We start from the raw sequence: 19,017 nt of genomic DNA on the forward strand, positions 1-19,017 counted from the left end.
GACAGATCCTAGTGTTTTGTACATGAAAAGCACTCATCAAAGATAATTGAATGATTACATGGACAAGAGACTGGCAGGTTGATAAATGGGAAGGGTCTTTCAGGGAGAGACTGAAGGAAGGGTATGTCATGTGGAAGGATAATTATCCTGAAGTATATAGACAGCTACTGAGGGACTGAAAATATTTTAAGTCACATTTTAAGATAAATAGAAGAATGACTTGGAGGAAGGAGAGAACTCTGAGTACTCTGCCAGTGGGGCAGAGAGTTGCAGAGGTGAGGTTGGAATTAAGAAACTCTAAGGTTTGATCAGGAGATCATGGCATGTCTCAGGAAAGAATGAGTCAAAGATGGCTTGGGAGATTAAGAAAACTGAGGAGCATCAGGTATGGCTAAGAGAATAATGACTTCAGCTTTGGACATGACTTCAGCTTTTGGACATTCAGTTTGAGACAGTTTGGGGGATGTCTAGTAGACAGCTGGCTATATAAGCCTGAAACTTTAAAGAGAGATCTAGCTAAGATTTATGATATTAAAGTCATCATCATGAAGGTAGTAATTGAAAACATGAAAGTATATGAGATCATACAGGGAGATTTTATAAAGTTCTTGGGACCCTTAAGAACACCAGCCCTTAAAAAACATGGAAATGTGGGATGCCTGGGTGGCTGGGTCAGTTAATTGTCTGACTCTCGATTTCAGCTCAGATCATGATCCTGGGGTTCTGTGATTGAGGCCAGCGTTGGAATCTTGTGCTCAGTGGGGAGTCTGCTTGAGGAGTCTTTCCCTCTCCTCTGCCCCCTGCTCTCTCTCTATAAAATAAATAAATAAATAAGTTTTTTTTAAAGTAAAAGATGTGAGAATATGAGATAGACAAGAAGCATTGAGAGGTAGGGGTAGAGAATGAGGCCATGGAAACTGAGGGAGGAACAAGTGTAAGAAGGGAAGGAATAGTCCAAAATTCTAAGTTCTGTTTCAAAGGAATACCTTTAGTTATTAAATTCATTTGTAAAAGATTAATTGGGAACTTAGTCTGTGTTAGGTTCTAAACATTAAGGATAGCAACTCAAAATTGGGCAGCTTATATTCTAATAGAGAGAGTATATACATAAGCAAATATGTGTGGTGAAATATTTAAGGTGCTTGATCAGAATTTCCGTAAGATTTAAAAAAAAAAAGCACCCGTGTAAGCAAAACCAATTCTACCTGTGGAAGGCAGGGAGAAAGGAAAGATTCACCCAGGAGGTGACATAAATGAAAGTTTCAATTGTATTTGGCATCAAGGAAGTCAGTTATCTGCATAAGAGGAATATTTTAGATTTTAGTTAAGGGAAAAAGTCAAATTGTAGTTGTTGAGGAGTAAATGACAAGTAATCAAGAAATGTAAGTAATTCTCTCAATAAATTTGGTTCTGAAAAGAAAGAAGAAATTTCAGATTCTGTCTCATTCTCTCCCAACTTCTCTCTATTGCTTCAGCTTCTGGGAATTTCTGTCTATATGTGTTAATCATGTTTTTCATTTTCTGTATTTTTTGATGCTTTGACATTTGGGGTCCTGAGGATTCAAAGAGAGACTGACCCTCCCAGAACTAACTGATTCCTGAGATAATAAACAGCTTGACTAAAAACATTTCTTTCATGTACAAACCACTGTCTTTGTCAGCTCAGGCTGCTATAAAAAAATGCTACAGGCCGCAGGGCTTAAAAAACCAGACATCTATTTCTCAGAGTTCTGGAGGATTGGAAGTTTAAGATCAAAGTGTCAATAGATTCTGGTCCTTGGTAGGAACTTTCTTTCTGGCTTGTTTATGGCTCTGTTTTTACTGTGTGCTCACATGGCCTTTACTCAGTGTGTGCGTGTGCGTGTGCGTGTGCGTGTGCGTGTGTGTGTGTGTAGAAATCTCTCTCTCTCTCTCTCTCCCTTTTCTTACAAGGGCACTCATTCCATCGTGAAGGTCCCACCTTTCTGACTTAATCTAATTACTTCCCAAAACCTATACTTCCAGGATTAGGGCTTTAACATACTGTTTTGGAGTGGGGGAGGAACAAACATTCAGTCCATAACACCAATTAATCCAAAGCCCATATCTCCAAACATATAATTTTATCTAATTCCCACACATTAAGTCTGTGTTTCCCCTGCCTTAAACCATTCCATGTCCTAATACCAGACAACTAAAGATTACCCCTATCGCCCAGAGCCTACTGAAATTATTCTAACTATCCTGATTCTAAACTTGCTTAAACCTGCTGCCTTGTCCATTTCTTCACACACACACACACACACACACACACACACACACACACCCCCTACCAAACAGTCTCTAGATCATGCAATCCCCTTGTTCCTTCTGCTTCTTGACCAATTCTGAAACTTCTCTATGTGGTGTGCCCAGTGTGATATGCCCCTTTCTCTTGGCATCTATGAGTAATAAAGCTTTTTTTCAATGGCATTAACCTTTCCATGTCATCACTCTGTTGCTTCTGTAAATGAAATCCTGAGCAATCAAAATGATGTCGCAGACTCAATACTAATGAGAGAAGTTATGATTAATTTTCTTATTCACTGTGTTAGTTTCTCAGGGCTGCTGTAACAAATTGCCACAAACTCAGTGATTTAAACTATCAAAATTTATCCTTCTACTTCTGGAGGCTAGCAGTCTAAAATCAAGATGGGTCTCTGAAGGCTGAAGCCTGTTAGGAAGAATTCTTCTTTGCCTTCTTTGCCCCTTCCTAGCTTTTGATGGCTCCAAGCAGTCCTCAGCTGTGGCAGCATCCAATCTCTGCCTGTGTCTTCACATGACTTTCTTATGAGGACACCAGTTGTTAGATTTAGGGCCTACTCTAATTCAGTATGACTGTATCTTAACGAATTATATCTGTAAGGACCCTTTTCCTCAATAAGGTCATATTCTAAGGTTCTAGGGAAACATGAATATTTGGATGACACTATTCAACACAGTACAGTCATTCTTCTGTTTGGCAGAGTTGTCACATCAGGCTGAGCCACCCAGGTGCCCCAACTTTGCATTATTTTAATCCCAGATTACATTAAGTCTCCTTTGGCCAAACTTCCTGCCAGAAGTAAAGGTCAACCAGAGCTTCAAATTGCCTTTGTAATTTTTCGTGTACCATGTCTAGAACTCAATAAAGAATAATGAAGCCTATGGAAATAATAACTAACCCAAACCAGAAAGAAAATAGAAACAGTGCCATAGGAGATATAAATATTAGAGTTTTAATTTTTATTTTATTTTTTAAATATTGGATTTTTTAGACATGATCCTAAAATAACATAGGAGAATATATTTAAGAAATTAAATGATAAGATGGAGAATTTTGGCTGAGAGCTAAAAATGGTAAAAATCAAATGGAAGTTCTACAACTGAAAAATACAAAGTAAGAACTAAATGAATTGATTTAATAGTAGATTAGATGCAGCTAAAGAGAAAATAAGCAAATTGGAATATAGGTCAGAATACACTATCCAGATTGAAGCAGGGAGAGAAAAAAATGTAAAGGACATATGAGAAACAATGATGAGGTCTAACATACATCCAGCTAGAGTCTAGAGAATAGAGGGCCAATAGGACAGAACCCAGGATATATCAAGAGCTCCTAGCAGCAAACACCTCAAAAGAAAAATGGGCAAGAGACTTGAAAGACACTTCTACAAAAGTGTGTAATGGGCCAAATTGTGCCCTCCCACTGGTATGTTGAATTCTCAATCTCTGTTATCACAGAATATGACTGTATTTGGAGACAGAATCTTTAAAGAAGTATTTAAGTTCAAGTGAGGTCATTAGGATGGGCCCTGATCCATTATGACTGGTGTCCCTATAAGAGGAGGAGATTGGAACACAGACACACACAGAGGGAAGACCATGTAAAAACAGGGAGAACCAGACATCTACAAATCATAGAGAGACCTCAGAAGAAACCAGCCGTATTGACACCTTGATCTTGAACTTCTAGCCTTTAGAACTGTGAGAAAATAAGTTTCTGTTGTTTAAGCCACCTAGTCTGTAGTACTCTGTTATAACAGTCCCAGCCAATGAATATAGAAGGTATTCATAAGGCCAAGAAATACACAAATATGTGTTCTACCTCATTAGTCATCAGGGAAAAGCAAATTAAAACCACGGTGGGATATGACCACTTATCCATTAGAATCGCTAAAACTTTAAATGTCCAACAGTGTCAGGTGTTAACTAGTACAACAATTACTGACCCACTTCATAGATATTTATAAAACATTATCTCAGGTACTATGTTAGAGAAAGGAGCCACAAAGATAAACAAGATAAATACTGAACCTTACCTTCCTTGAACTTAGAGTCCAAGAGGGAAGATAGATAACTAAACTATTAACAGAGATAATATGTACTAAGTGCTGTGATCCTGAAGGTGTAATTTGCTTTAGGGACACACAGTAAGAATACCTAGCTGAATATGGGAGTAAACTCAAAGGCACTTAAGGACATGGGTAAGCATTTCAGTGCTCTTCTAATGAGAGATGGACTGAGATATGTAGGTTCCACAACCAGGCAAACAACTGGTGTTCCTTCAGGGAGATGGTTTTCAAATAACTGCTCAACATTTGTGCAGAGATGAGGCTACATCTGAGAAGAGCAGAGAGGATCACAAGTTCTGCCTCAACCCTCCCCTATTCACAGCAATCTCACTCTAGCCTCAGACTCATCAAAATAGAAGTCTGCAAATGAGGCTGGCTTCATGGGTGTGTAGCCAGCAGTTGCACAGGCCACACACTGAGAAAAGTTGTGCTTAGTTTAATTCTCTGCTTTTGTCTTCTCAAAATTCTTAATTATTTTTTAATCAGGAGCCCCACACTCTGCTCAGCAGGGAGCCTGCTTCCCCCTCTCTCTGCTTGCTGCTTTGCCTACTTGTGATCTCTGTCTATCAAATAAGTAAATAAAATCTTAAAAAAAAAAAAGGAGCCCCACTTTTCATTTTGCATAGGCCCATTAGTTTATGTAGCTGGTCTAGGCTGCAACTAACTACACTTAACAATCCTTAAACAGCCATTTAGCACACTGAGTGGGAGTTTCATATGGCCAAGACTGTTGTAGATATAGACTCTCTGGGCCTACTACAGACCTGCTGAATTAGAATCTGTATTTTAAAAGTTCCCCTGGTAATTTAATGCACATTAAAAGTATGAGAAGTGTTCATTAAGAACACCTCATTACCATAAGTGCTGAAAGTGTAGCTAACCTCTAATCTCCTCTGGTGGGCATGTGACTTGGCCTGGCCAGCAAGAGCAGTGCATTCCTGGGCAACAGTGATTGATTTGTTTAGAAATACTTATGTGATGCATGTTACGCCAAACACACTGTTGGAATTTATGTAGGAACTACTCAACTGAGACTGTCTCTTTTTCCCTGGGACTGCTAACAGTTAAAGTGACAGGGGGTGGAGTTGTTGGGCCACCACACGAAGCCTGAAAATAAAACCAACATTGCAGAAAGACAAGCTAAGAGATGAGGAGAAACTGAGTCTTAATGCTGTTGCCTGCGCACCTGGGTCAAAGTGTACTTGAAGCTAAATCTGCCCTGAACTTTTGAATTACTTTATCCAATAAATTTCCATTTTCTTTTAAGTTCAGTTGAGTCAGGTTTTCTCTTCTTGAGTACCAAAAGAGACTGGATGGATAAACTCTTATTCATTTCTACATAAGGGGACTCTCAGAGGTAGAGAAGTATGGCTTGGTTTTTTTTTTTTTCTTAGATTTTATTTATTTATATGACAGAGATCACAAGTGGGCAGAGAGGCAGGCAAAGAGAGAGAGGGGGAAGCAGGCTCCCCACTGAGCAGAGAGCCCGATATGGGGCTCGATCCCAGGACCCCAGGATTATGACCTGACCCGAAGGCAGAGGCTTTAATCCACTGAGCCACCTAGGTACCCCAAGAAGAATGTTTTGCTATAATCATGTGTGTAAACCAATATGTGCCTTTTTTGCTTGAACTATCCAGTTTGGTTATCAAGCTGCAGAAATTCAGTGGATAATTACTAAATTTCCTCTTCATCTTACTTTAAATAATACCAGTCCTGGATCAAAAATATTTTTCTTTGCTTGTGTTTTTCTGCTATTTCAAAACATGCCTTTCAATTGTAGCTATTAATAAATGACCAATTTCAATGTGTAATAACATGTTTTCTTTTGGGCTGTAACTTCCTTGGGCAGTTGACCGAGCCAACAATGCTAAGAATTAAAAACTCCTGTTTTTATGTCAGGAATAAAGGCTAAAAGCATTTCTCCAACGCTTGCCCTTCCCCCAACCCCTATTCTTTTTCTCCTTTAATTGTAGCTTAAGTTATGTTATCTCAAGGAAATGATTGACCCACACTTTTTCTTCAAAGTAATATTAGAGCTTTTTTTCCTTCAAACCATTCCAAACTAAAATTTATTTATCTCTGACTACCTGGTAGGTAGCTCAGTGTCTTGCACATTTTCTCAATATGGGCCTTTTGAATTCTGTTAAATTAAGTCTACAAAGACTCATCAGCAAGATAAAGTTTATAAGGTTTGTTAAGGTAACAAATCTAATTTGAATATAGGTCATTAGAGCTGGAAGGGACTGAGAGATTCTTTAGCTGAACCCTTTTTTACACTCTCTCTCCTTCCGTCTCCTTCTGGCTCTTCCTTTTTTCCTTCTTCTTCCTTCCTTCTCCCTCTCTTTTCCCCTCTCCCTCCTTCTCTCCCTCCCTCCTTCTGTCTATCTGTCTCTGAGAAATAAAACATTATAGATACATTTAAAGCCAACCCTATCATTCCCTCTCTCTGCCCTCCCCTCTAGGTAAGCTATATGGTGAAGTTGGTGTCTATCAACCTAGTGTATGTTTTTATACTTCTCCGATGTGTTTTAATGTCTGAACATTTTTATAAATGGAATAATTTTGATGTATTATTTTGCAGTGTTTTTTTTCATTCATTCTTATATTCTTGAGTTTATCCCTCCTGATACATCTGGATTAATTCTAGAACAAGTTTGTATATGAACATAAGGAACCATGTATATAGCTGCTCACTGCAGCGTTGTTAGTAATAGTGAAAAAGTCAAAACTACTCAATGTAGGGGAATGGATGAGCCATTTCTTATAATGGAATGGCAATCTACATTTAAAACAGAACTTCTGTGTTTTACATGGTCTAGAGAGGTTATGTGAAATGAGACATGCCATTCAGGCAGATAACAGGAAACCTGAGCCCGTACCAAGACTCTAGGTAGAAACTTAGTGCTCCTTTTTACTTAATTAACATTATATTTTGAAATAATTTCAAACTTACAGAAAAATTGTGAAAACAATATATACAAATAATTTCGATATACCTTTTTCTGGATTATTTTTTACGTTTTGTCATTCCCCTCCACTTTCTCTTGAAGCAATTTCTCTTTTTTTAAAATGTATTATATAGTTGACACAGAATGTTACATTAGTTTCAGTTATACAATATAGAAATTTCCATTCCCTATACCTTATACTATGCTCACCACAAGTGTAGAGACCAGGTGTTACCCTACCATACAATGCTATTACAACATCACTGACTATGTTCCCTGTGCTGTGCCTTTTATTCCCATGGTTTATTCATTCCATAACTGGAAGCCTGTTTGTTATAATTAATTTACTAAGCCATCTAAGAGAGGTTGTTTGCATATATTATGTCTTTAGTTATATTCTAGTGTGTTTTCATATAGATAAAGATACATTTTTAAGTATTCACATTACAGGTATCAAATGCAGGAAATTTAACTTTGATACAGCATTTTAAGAATAATCTACAGTCTATATTAAGATTTTGTCAAATGGTCTCATAATAATCTTGACAGCAAATCTCCCCTCTTACTTTCTTTTGGCATAGGTTTAAATTTAGGATCTTACGGTGTATTTGGTGGTCAAGCTTAGATTTTAAATGATTATTATTGCTGAATCTGAAAATATTTCACAGGTGTGCCTTTTGCAATTCCTCTATTACACATACCTGCAGACTTTAATATATTCTTGGTGTAACTGTTATATTCTTGGTGCTGTACACATTATTATTACCAAGAAGATTCTAGCCTTGTATGACAAATGTTATAGACACTATTTAAACAGCGTCTCCCATACCTTGAGGAATTCACACTAGGATACAGTGCTAAATGAGGGACATGGTGCAAATGAGGTGACCTATGTTCAAAAGCTAGGTAAGCGATGCAGGATCTCCTGACCCAGTCTCCTCAGCTATAAAATGGTGATGGTAATGCCTCACAAGTTGTTGGGAAGATAAGTCAGGCATGGGAAGCTCCCAGTATGAATATGTAGAACTCATTTATGGCAAATTTTTTTTTTCAATTTGTGCACTGAGATTTAATTTTATGGCAACTAGTAGCTCTTAAGTCTATTCACACCAGGAGATGTGGGAGGTGACACTTAGGTCATTTCTTCCCCAGTTTATGACAAAGTTACCTGGTTCCTGTGCAAAAACAGAAAAAGTGCTTTCTCTTGTACATGTTATACCACATAAAACTTGGTTCCGTGCAAAAGATTTTTGTTTATGTAGGCATAGAAAAGGAAATTTACATCACTTCACTTAAACATTTTGGTTAGCCATGCTTTACTTACATTCTGAAACTCAGTCATGTAATTTAAAGGGATTTTCCTCTTCTCAGATAATGTGCAATATCTTTATCAAGACATAATTATTGAGATGGAAAGATAACAATTATATACGTTTACAAAAACAAGAACATTAGAACTTGGTTTCTATTTTAGTCTTCCAGATAAGATGCATAATGAGTTCATAATGCAATCCAGTGGTCCTTCACAGGCTTTTAAAATTTATGGTGTTTTCTTTCACCTGAATTGCATTTACTGCCAATTCCTCTGTCTGTAATTGCAAAGAAACTGATGTAGGGAGAAGTTGTCAGGTTGGCTTGAGATTTAACCCAGTAACATTTACTGAAAGCAACATCAAATACATCTTTGCACAATAGTCCCTATTCAATATCAGGTAAATTAGTGTACAAGAGAAAACAAATGCCATCATTGTTAATCATAATTAAAAGAAAGTGATATAGATTCCAGGAGCAAAATACAAAATTTTTTCTTCTTAATTCTAGGGGATTGTAATATGACTCTTAGTCATAAATGACAGAAATACAACTCTAAGAAGCTTAAGCAGAAAGAATGTATGATAAAAGTTTCTCATATGCTATAAGTCACAAAGGTGATTGAATCTTATTAACAATTATAACAAGGGATTCAGGTGCATTTAGGATTCCCATTCTATCCTTCCTCTTTGCCCTTTTCTATTCATGAGTTTGTTGTTTTTGTTTTAAGTCTACAGACCATCCTCCTTTTATTCTGGCCATACAGAGAAGAGCTTTTAAACTTTGCATCTAAAACTTTGTCACTGGAAAGAGTCCCTGTTTTTTCCAAAATTGCTGAGGAGAGCCTTTGCATAGTCCAGCTTAGGTTGGGTGTGCACCTCCAGCCCAACTGTTATGATTGGAGGCAAGTCCTGGGGCAGAACTCATCCTCATTGGGTGAGGATACTTCACATCAGTCAGTTGCTGCCAGCTGACCAGCGTGACACCAAAGGAACAGTGGAGAAAGAAAGGGGTAGTTTCTAGAAAGGGGACCTGGGGAGACAATATAGGACCACCATAAGGGTGTGCTCCAGCCGTTTTGTGAAAAAATAGTTTCTGATAGCTTATTGCATCCGTTATTATTAATTTAGATACGGACAGCAAGACCAACAATAATGGTTATTTCAAAGCATTATTCTCGGGGAACCTGGCTGCCTCAGTTGGAGGACCATGTAATTTTTGACCTCGGGGTCATGAGTTTGAGCCCCATGTTCAGTGTAGAGATACTTAATAAATCTTTCAACAAACAAATAAAAATATTACTGTCATATGAAAGTAAGAGATAAATGATCCAGGACAGCTCCTCAAAATCATCTGGGACATGGCCTTTTTCCATCTTTCTGCTCCACTATCCCCAGTGCATGACTTCTATTTCCAGGGATAGAAGTCATGGTCCCAGATGGCTGCTGGAATTCTAGCTACTAAGCCCAATTTCCAGTCAGGAAGGAGGAAGGGGGGACATGGAGGGGAAAATATTTATCCACTTTTCTGCCACCCTCTTTCAAAAAAAAAAAACTTCCAAAAATCCCTCTAACAGCTTCTGTATATCTTTCATTGACTGGAGCTCAGTCACATGGCCACACCTAGTGGCAAAGGAGGCTGGAAAATGTGTCTTTGGGTCGGGGGCGGGGGGGAGGGTTGGGGAGGCATTGTTGCTTCATTACTGGAGGAGTTCTGTTAGTAATTAAGAAAGTAAGAATGGATGTTGAATAGACAATTTGAAGTCTCTACCACATTTACTATGAGACGGATACTGGTAAATGGGAAAGAGATGAATATGATATGTAAATTGATACTGATAGCCAGTCTCTAAGAAGGCACAAGGTGAGGGAAAGAGTGCAGTGCTAGATGGAGACATTAGCCCAGCAGGGAAAACATGTATCTTTTTTGTTTTACGGAGCTAAAGGAGAGAAGATGGGTGAATGCAAGTTTGTAGATGGGATATAATGAGGTGGAGGGACTTCCATTGATCTACATCTGTTGTCTCTGAGAAGAGGTGACGGAAGAATTGCTGCCAAATAATGATGAACAAAGGCAAAAAGTTTCTTTTCACAAAGAGGAACAATTAAGTGGATGGTTCTCAACCCTAGTAGTGCATAAAATACCCCTGATGAAAAAGTATCAATGAGGCTGGCATGGTGAGCAGGCTTGGTAGTTTGTTGTTGTTGTTGTTGTTTAAGTTCTTAGGTGATTCTAATGTTTAGGTAAATGAGAACCACTGGTCCATTTCAAAACAGCTGATTTGCTGTAGGTTGTAAAAGAGATCTGGACTAGGAGTCAGGAGGAGGAATTGCCTCCTCCACAGATGACCAAGACAAGCCCAGCTTCATTTAGAAAATGAAGATTTTCTAGATTGAAACACAATTCGATGGCATTTGAAACAACAAGTAAATGAATAAGTATATTTTATGCGTTATCTCTACTTGGCTATTTTAGGTAGAATTTACTGACATTTCTTTAAGCCAAAGTTCCTATCCACTATGAGATTGCCTGGTCTTTTAGAATTCAGCTGTTGTTTTTTATGAGTAAGCTATTTAGTGCATCTTCTATAAGGGGAAACCCCTGTTTGCTGGTTTTCTTTAATACATCATGCAATTCATCTGGCCCTTATTATCAGCCAAAGAGCTGTCTAATTAGTGGGGTGGCCAGAAACCTTTCTTCCTGAAGAAATGAAAAACATTGTTTGCACATTGAGGTGTTGTTATCTCTGCCATATGCAACTCTTTGAAATAACAGTTTTGGTCAAAAGTAAAAAGTGGTTAAACCAACCTTGCAGCCCTGGAATAAATCCCACTTGGTCATGATCTCAGCGTCCTGGGATCGAGTCCCGCATTGGGCTCTCTGCTCGGCAGGGAGCCTGCTTCCCTCTCTCTCTCTCTGCCTGCCTCTCCGACTACTTGTGATTTCTCTCTGTCAAATAAATAAATAAAATCTTTAAAAAAAAAAAAAAGTGGTTAAAAAAGCTGTCATGCTGAAATGATCTAAGGAATAAAAGAAAACTGCACAGTCAAAAAGAAAAATGTTTATGTTTACATCGTATTACCACTTTCTCATCAATTAACACAGTGTCAGTTTAGAGAGAAGCAACAATGATGATGATAAACTAATAGAGTTATGGAAGAGCCTCAGAAAATACACTGAGTTCTGAAAGTTCTTGGACACCTTCATGTATTGATTTCCTTCTCATGTGAAGCAGATGGAATTAATAGATCAGACCATTGTTTATTTATTCATTTTTTAAACAAACATTTGTTGAGCACCCCGTTATGTGGCAGGCACCGTTCTAAGCATTAAAGATTTATGGGGAGAAAAAGCCAAAATTCCTGCTGTCCTGGATCTTATATTAGAGTAGGTGATAATGAACACATTGTCTAAAAAGTGCAGTGCACTTGATTTTGGGTGGTAGTGAGTGCTTTGATGAAGGAAAAGCAAAGGAGAGTAGGAAATATAGGCTGGGGCTGGGGGGTTGCAATTATAAAGTGACCAGGGAAGGGCTAAAGGCAGTGTGTCCATGAGCAATGCAATGGTCTTGAGGAGGAGCATTCCAGGAAGAAGGAATAGCAAGAGCTAAGACTCTGAGGTACTTACTAGGTGGCCAGGGGGACAGATAGAGGTAAACTATGTAGGACCTCATAGGTCACCACTATGACTTAGACTGCTGTTGTTTGTGGGATAGGAAGCTGTTGGCAGATTTTAAACAGAGAAGTGTTGTTTCAGCAGGATCATCTAGGTACATACAGTTGTGTTAGTGAAGATGGACCTTAGGAGATTTTTATAATAACCCAGACAAGGGATAGTAGTGATTAAACTAGGGTGATCAAGTTGAGGTAGTAAGAAGAAGTGATTTAATTTCTGGATATGTTTTGAAGGTAGAGTGGGTAGGATTTCCTGATAGAGTAGATATGAAGAGTGAGAACAACAGCAGTTAAAAAAAAAAAAAAGCCAAGGGTAATAACTAGATTTGTGAGCATTGGAAAAATGGCAATACTCTTTATGAGGATGGGGATGTCTGTGAGAACACAAGGCTTGGGAGGTCATCTCATATGGGTATTACAGGCCATGAGGATGTGAAAATGGATATGTCAGACAGACAGTTGAATGAGTCTGGAGTTCAGAATAGAGGCTGGACTGATCTGTTTTTGTTTTGTTTTGTTTTGTTTTGTTTTTAAGATTTTATTCATTATTTGACAGAGAGAGAGATCACAAGTAGACAGAGAGGCAGGCAGAGAGAGGGGGGAAGCAGGCTCCCTGCTGAGCAGAGAGCCTGATGTGGGGCTCCATCCCAGGACTCTGGGATCATGACCTGAGCTAAAGGCAGAGGCTTAACCCACTGAGACACTCAGGTGCCCCTGGACTGATCTGTTTTCATGATGTGTAGATAGATAGTGCTTAATGCCACAGGAGTTGTTGAGATCACCAAAAAAGAAAGTAAGGCCTGTGCTGTGGGGTCTCCAGTGTTTATATGACAGAGATATTAGGGGAAAGCAGGAAAGGAGACTGAGAATGGGTGGTCAGAGAAAGAGGTAATGGGCTTGTGATGTTTTTGCAGTGAAGTGAAGAAAGTACTGCAGGAAGCAGAGAGGGTCAGCTCTCTGCTTTTTTTTTTTTTTTTTTTGGCAAGGTACACAAAGGTCTGTATGTCTGTCTCAGAAAATAGGACAAGGAGTGAACACCTGAAACTCTAGTGATTGCCCAAGGTCACAGAGTTGGCATGGGGTAGATCTGAAAATAAAAAACCCTAATTTTTTGACCTTAATCCAAGTTCTTGAAGGGAAAATGAAGGAAAAAAATTTAGTTCACATATTTGCAACAGCGGGTATATTTGTAGTTCTACATGCTTTTCTGCAAATTTTTTGCTTAAGTGAGGATTTCCATTGCTTAGTAAAACAAAAGAAACAAAATGGAAATTAAAAACACAAGAATTTTAAAGAGGGCTTTTAAAAATGAACATTTCATTGAAGCGATGAAGATAGGTTGGATCTATCATGTATTGTGTTTCCAAAGCATGCCTGGGTTGGTATTTATTTATTTATTTATTTATTTTGCATTACAATTGCTTTTCTGCATTGCTCTGGGATTTCACCAGCTCCCTCCCATCCTTCCCTCACAGGGCTTTGCATAGGCTGCCTCTCTTCAATCAAATGCAATCTCCAAAGTAGCACATTGAAGGGAATGTGCAATGAATACTAAAAAAGGAAGAATGAACCTGCAAATACATCACAGCTGGCAGCTTCTTAAAATCCTAATCTCTTCATTTAATGAAATACAAGTGATTTTCAATTTCAGCAAACAAGACAAAATAAATCTTCTACATTGAATACCAAAGTAAAATGAGGGCCGAACTTCATTTAAATCAGGACAAGAAGAGGTTTGGAATAAGTATCACATCATCTATCAATATCAGAATTTGCTTGTTTACTAGGAAGTCCTGAAGACTAAAACAAAAACAAGAGTAGGGTGGGAATTGAGGGTCAGTGCTGCTCACTAGGTGGACAAGTCTGGTCCTGCACTACCTAATAGTACATGCTTTGCAGGTTCTCCAGTGCTCTTTCCTCTCCTCCTCTTTATTCCACACGTCTGCTGCCCAAGGACATTCCCTGCCTCACTCTCCTCTCACATACCTCATATTCCCATTCTTTTTTTTTTTTTTAATATTTTAAATATTTTTTTTTTAAGAATTTATTTATTTGACAGAGAAAGATCACAAGTAGTCAGAGAGGCAGGCAGAGAGAGAGAGAGGAAGCAGGCTCTCTGCCGAGCAGAGAGCCCGATGTGGGACTCGACCCCAGGACCCTGAGATCATGACCTGAGCCAAAGGCAGTGGCCTAACCCACTGAGCCACCCAGGCGCCCTCATATTCCCATTCTTGCTGCATCCATATAGGCAATTCTCATGTGTGTGTAAGGATCTATACACCAAAGGAATTATTACAGGAATGGGTTTTATAGTGAAAAATTGTAAACAGTCTAAATGTCCGTAAACAGAATAGGAAAATATATTAAAACATGTTTATTCTGTGGAATACGATTCAACTGCTGAAAAGAATAAGATAAAGCTATATATAACAACATGTGAAGATTTCCAACATATATTGCTAGGTGGAAATAGCAAGTCACAGAGCAGTACCATATGTTAACCATTTGGGTTAAAAAAAATGGGAAAGAAAAACATTAACGTGTTGAGAGTCACTAGATGATGGGGGTGGAGCACAGGAAGCAGAGGTGTGAAGAGGAACTGTCCCATTTCACTCCATTTACACTGGTATTACTTGGATTTTTTAAAGTGTCTTTTTATGAATTACTGTGTAGCTTAAAAATTAACTTTAAAAATGTCACTGTTGTATTCTTTCTCACTTCTAATAATATTCTCAAGCAGGATATGAACAGAAAGAAAACAGTCAGGTTTATTGACTTCCGTATCTCACTCACGCTCCAGTGTTTGACTATGATTTCCTTCCTGTGCTCTGACAGAGTCACTAATTTTAGGTATGCCTTTATGGTTAGAAACAGCATTTTGCTTTGCTTGAATTTTTGAACCAATAATCTCAGGAAAGAACTATGTTTCTGTAATACTGGTATAGTGTTTTTTTCTTTTCATAAAGTTAGGCCAGAATCCTCTTACCACCCCAAACAAAAATAAACCATTTTAGAATAAGTTCCTAATTTGTTACTAAATGCTAATTATGAGAATTAGAGAATAAGTTGTTTTCCTGAATATAAGCATAAAGAAAATGCATCTTCAGAAAACTGATGGAAATACTAGATATAAAAGATGCATAGTGTTTATCCTAAATTAACTTGAAAAGTGAAATTAGCAAGATGGCTAAAGGAGTTTTAACATGAAACATTAATTGGAATTTAATGGTGTAATTTTAGCAGTGGGAAAGAGACATAATAACATTCTATCAATCTTTTGTTGGAGTTCCTTGTAATATTGCCTTAACTGTAGCATCCAAGAACGTGTTACACAATCCACTCTATGAATCAGAATCCAATTATTTTATATTGGTTTCATGCTTTTACCCAAGAGAAATTCATAAATTGTCTTTAATTACTTCTTTTATTTTAAATCAGTAGTGTCTGCCAAGTGGATAGCATTTCCCATTAAAACATCACCTCCTATAATTGGTATAATTACTTAGTAAAGAGATAAACCACAACACAATTTGACAATCTTTGGGTTTATCATATCTAATTATGTTCAATACATAATATTTTATTCTCAGGGATCACAAAAAGAGCATAATCTTGAACAAAACGCAAACATTTATGATAAAGTAATTAGAAAGAAACAAGTTAATTATTGCATATAGAACTGCCTCTTTGAGCAGTCTCTGAGAGAGAGCTCCTTTTTATGCAGCTGTTCAAGAAGTAAGGAGGTTTGAGGGCATTCTGGGTGCCCTTCACCTGGGCTGGTGGTCTTCTGGCTGGAGATGGAAAATTTGGTACAATCCCAAGATAGAGGGTTTTCAAGGAGGACCAGGACCCAGGTCACATATTTGGAAGAGAGAATCCCCAGCCTGGGATTTTCATCCTGTATGCACAGGCTGATGCAGAAGAGGGTTGCTGGGGACAGGCATGACATTCAACATCTGTTTCAGCAGATTTGCTTTCACCTATTTTACATTTTGGGCTTCTGCAACAAATTTTATTTGGAGAAAGGGTATCAGTTGTGAAAATTTATTTTTGAAAACCTCTCTCTATGCCATGGTCATGCGCTGCCTCTATGTCAAAGAGAGAATGACTGAAAATATATAAGAAAAGAAAAAAAGGTGGGAAAACCTTGTGATTGAACCAAGAGGGCAAATATTAGACGAGAACCACATGCTAACACTCATAAGCCTTTTTATATTATCAGTTGTATATCTAACTCTGGTCAAAAACACATTCCTAATTTAAAAAATAATAAAACACACACATAAACCAAGAAAACAACCCTAAACCATACTTCACTTGTGCCTTCCCCTATTGCTTCTATATAAGAGCGGAAGAGTGTGAAGAAGATACTAGAACAGGAGGAAATTGGATGTCCCTTAATCAGTTTTAGTATTGTCTGGAATTGGGATTCCATTGTGCTTCAGCATTACTGAGGATTAATCTGCTTTTCTTTCTTTGTATTTCTCTCTCCTTCTTCCCTTTCAATGGTATCTTGAGGGACTTTTTCTGCCTCTTTCTTTCTTCCTCCTGCTCCTTACAAACACTATGAGACTCAGAGAGAGAAAGTTAATAATAAGCCAGATGAAAAGATAAATAGATATACATACTTGTCCCCCAGTCTACAGAAGATGCTGACTGAGAGTGGGTAGGTGGCAAGGGGTTGGGATTAGGGCCAACTTGTATAGGACACAAAGAAGTAGAGATATTAGTCACTGGATAACTTTTCTATAAAAGGAATTTGATGTGGCAAACTGATTCTCACCCACTGGCTCCTACCTGTGATTCAGATGGCAACATCAGTGTCCCTTCCTGGAAGAGAGCTTCCCTGACTGTCCAGCAAAAAGTGGCCACCAAATCACTCTCCACTATATTACCTCATTTTACCTCTCTACACAACATTTATTATTATATGGAATTTTTCTTCTTTATTTTTTTTCTGCCTCTCCCCAGCCCTAGCTTTATTCCTTTCCCACAAAAATGTAAGCTCCTTGAAGGGCATATATTGTCTGTTTCTTGGCCCTAGAATATAAGCCCCAAGGCTGCAAGGACTTGGCTGGTTTTGTTCACATCTGTATTGCTCAAATACAGATGGATAGTTGAATAAAAGAATCATGGAAAGAAAACCCTTTCTTACTGACAAGGTTGCATTGTGGTGAAACAGTTGAAACTTTCCCTTAGTTGGAGCAATGGCAGGCACATTGCCTCTATTATAGGTACAGCTTCAGTTTTTAGTCCATTGGACCTGCAAGGACTAATGGCAAAGATGGAACTAGGAGTATCTTCTCTGTGCTGAGCAGTGATGTTGGTATAGAAAAGACACCATAGGAAGAGAAAGGAGCCTCCTTCTCACTCCAGAGGACAAGAAGAAGTTCTAAAGGAGGCATTCTCTGCAATGGAAGTTTATGTAGATCAAATAATGCAGCAGTCTCGTAAGCTTGACAATAGATTTTTTTTATGTGTGGCGGATTACAATTATACTGAAATACACTATGAAAATATTCTTCATATGTGAACAGATGTCTTCATCAGGTTGGTAGACATCAAAGATTTGTCTCAGTCTTTAGCTATTTGTATCCCATGTACTTCCTGCCTTTTTGTTTCATTATATTCTCCCTTCAAAGAAGAATAAAGGAAAGGCATATGATCATTTATAGGTCATCCTTAATCTTAGCATTTCATTAGTGAAATAAAATATACTCCTTTTAGAATATGTAAAGTACAACAAATATACACAGATTTTAGGACAAACAGAATAGAAATTCATAGTAAGGGATATGTTTTTTACACTATGAATAGTAATGTTCCATTTTGGAGCAAATGGCTTTAGTACATGATATACAGTAAAATAAAGATTGTCAATGCAAAAAAAAGTGAATTATAACAAATTGCTTATATGCTGAGCATTAAAGTCTTCATAGATAGAACAACCATATGATTTATCATCCAAATGGGATGCTTCTAAGAGTGAAAGGGTACACCGGTCATAAATAGCACTGGGGCAAAAGACCACAAACCAGCATAAACCAGGGTGTATGGTCATCTTCCTCATGGGGACACTTAATGACAATAAAACGGCATTTGGGTTTTTAAAAAATTTTTTTTAATTTAAAGTTTTTTTTTTTTTTTTTTTTTTTTTTACAGAGATCACAAGTAGGCAGAGAGGAGGGAGCAGACTCCCTGCTGAGCAGAGAGCCCGATGCAGGGCTCTATCCCAGGACCCTGGGATCATGACCTGAGCCGAAGGCAGAGGCTTTAACCCACTGAGCCACTCAGGCGTCCCCCCTTTTTTTTTTAATTTTGAAAAAAAAGCCAAAACAACAAAATAGCTTGTTCATGTGCTTAATACACAGTAGGCAACTGGTCTTTTTTAAATTAACTGCTCAATTTATTATAATAAAATCAAACTAATTAGTCTGAATATAAATTATTATTGTTGATAACTACTCAAAAGAAAAAGAGAAATTCAGCGGATAATCTACTCTGTTTTCTGTTCTGATCATTAGAAAAATTTTTCCCTGGACCATAAAAATTAATCAGAATAGAGAAGTCTGCAGGATGCCAGGGTGGCTCAATTTGTTAAGTGACCAACTCTTGACTTTGGTGTTGGTCAGGTTATGATCTCAGGGTCATGAGATTGAGCCCCATACTGGGCTCTGTTGACTGTGAAGTCTGCTTGGGATTGTCTCTCTCTTTCTGTCCCTCCACACT

Source organism: Mustela erminea, chromosome 10 (genome assembly GCF_009829155.1).
Source record: "Mustela erminea isolate mMusErm1 chromosome 10, mMusErm1.Pri, whole genome shotgun sequence".
Taxonomy (NCBI): domain Eukaryota; kingdom Metazoa; phylum Chordata; class Mammalia; order Carnivora; family Mustelidae; genus Mustela; species Mustela erminea.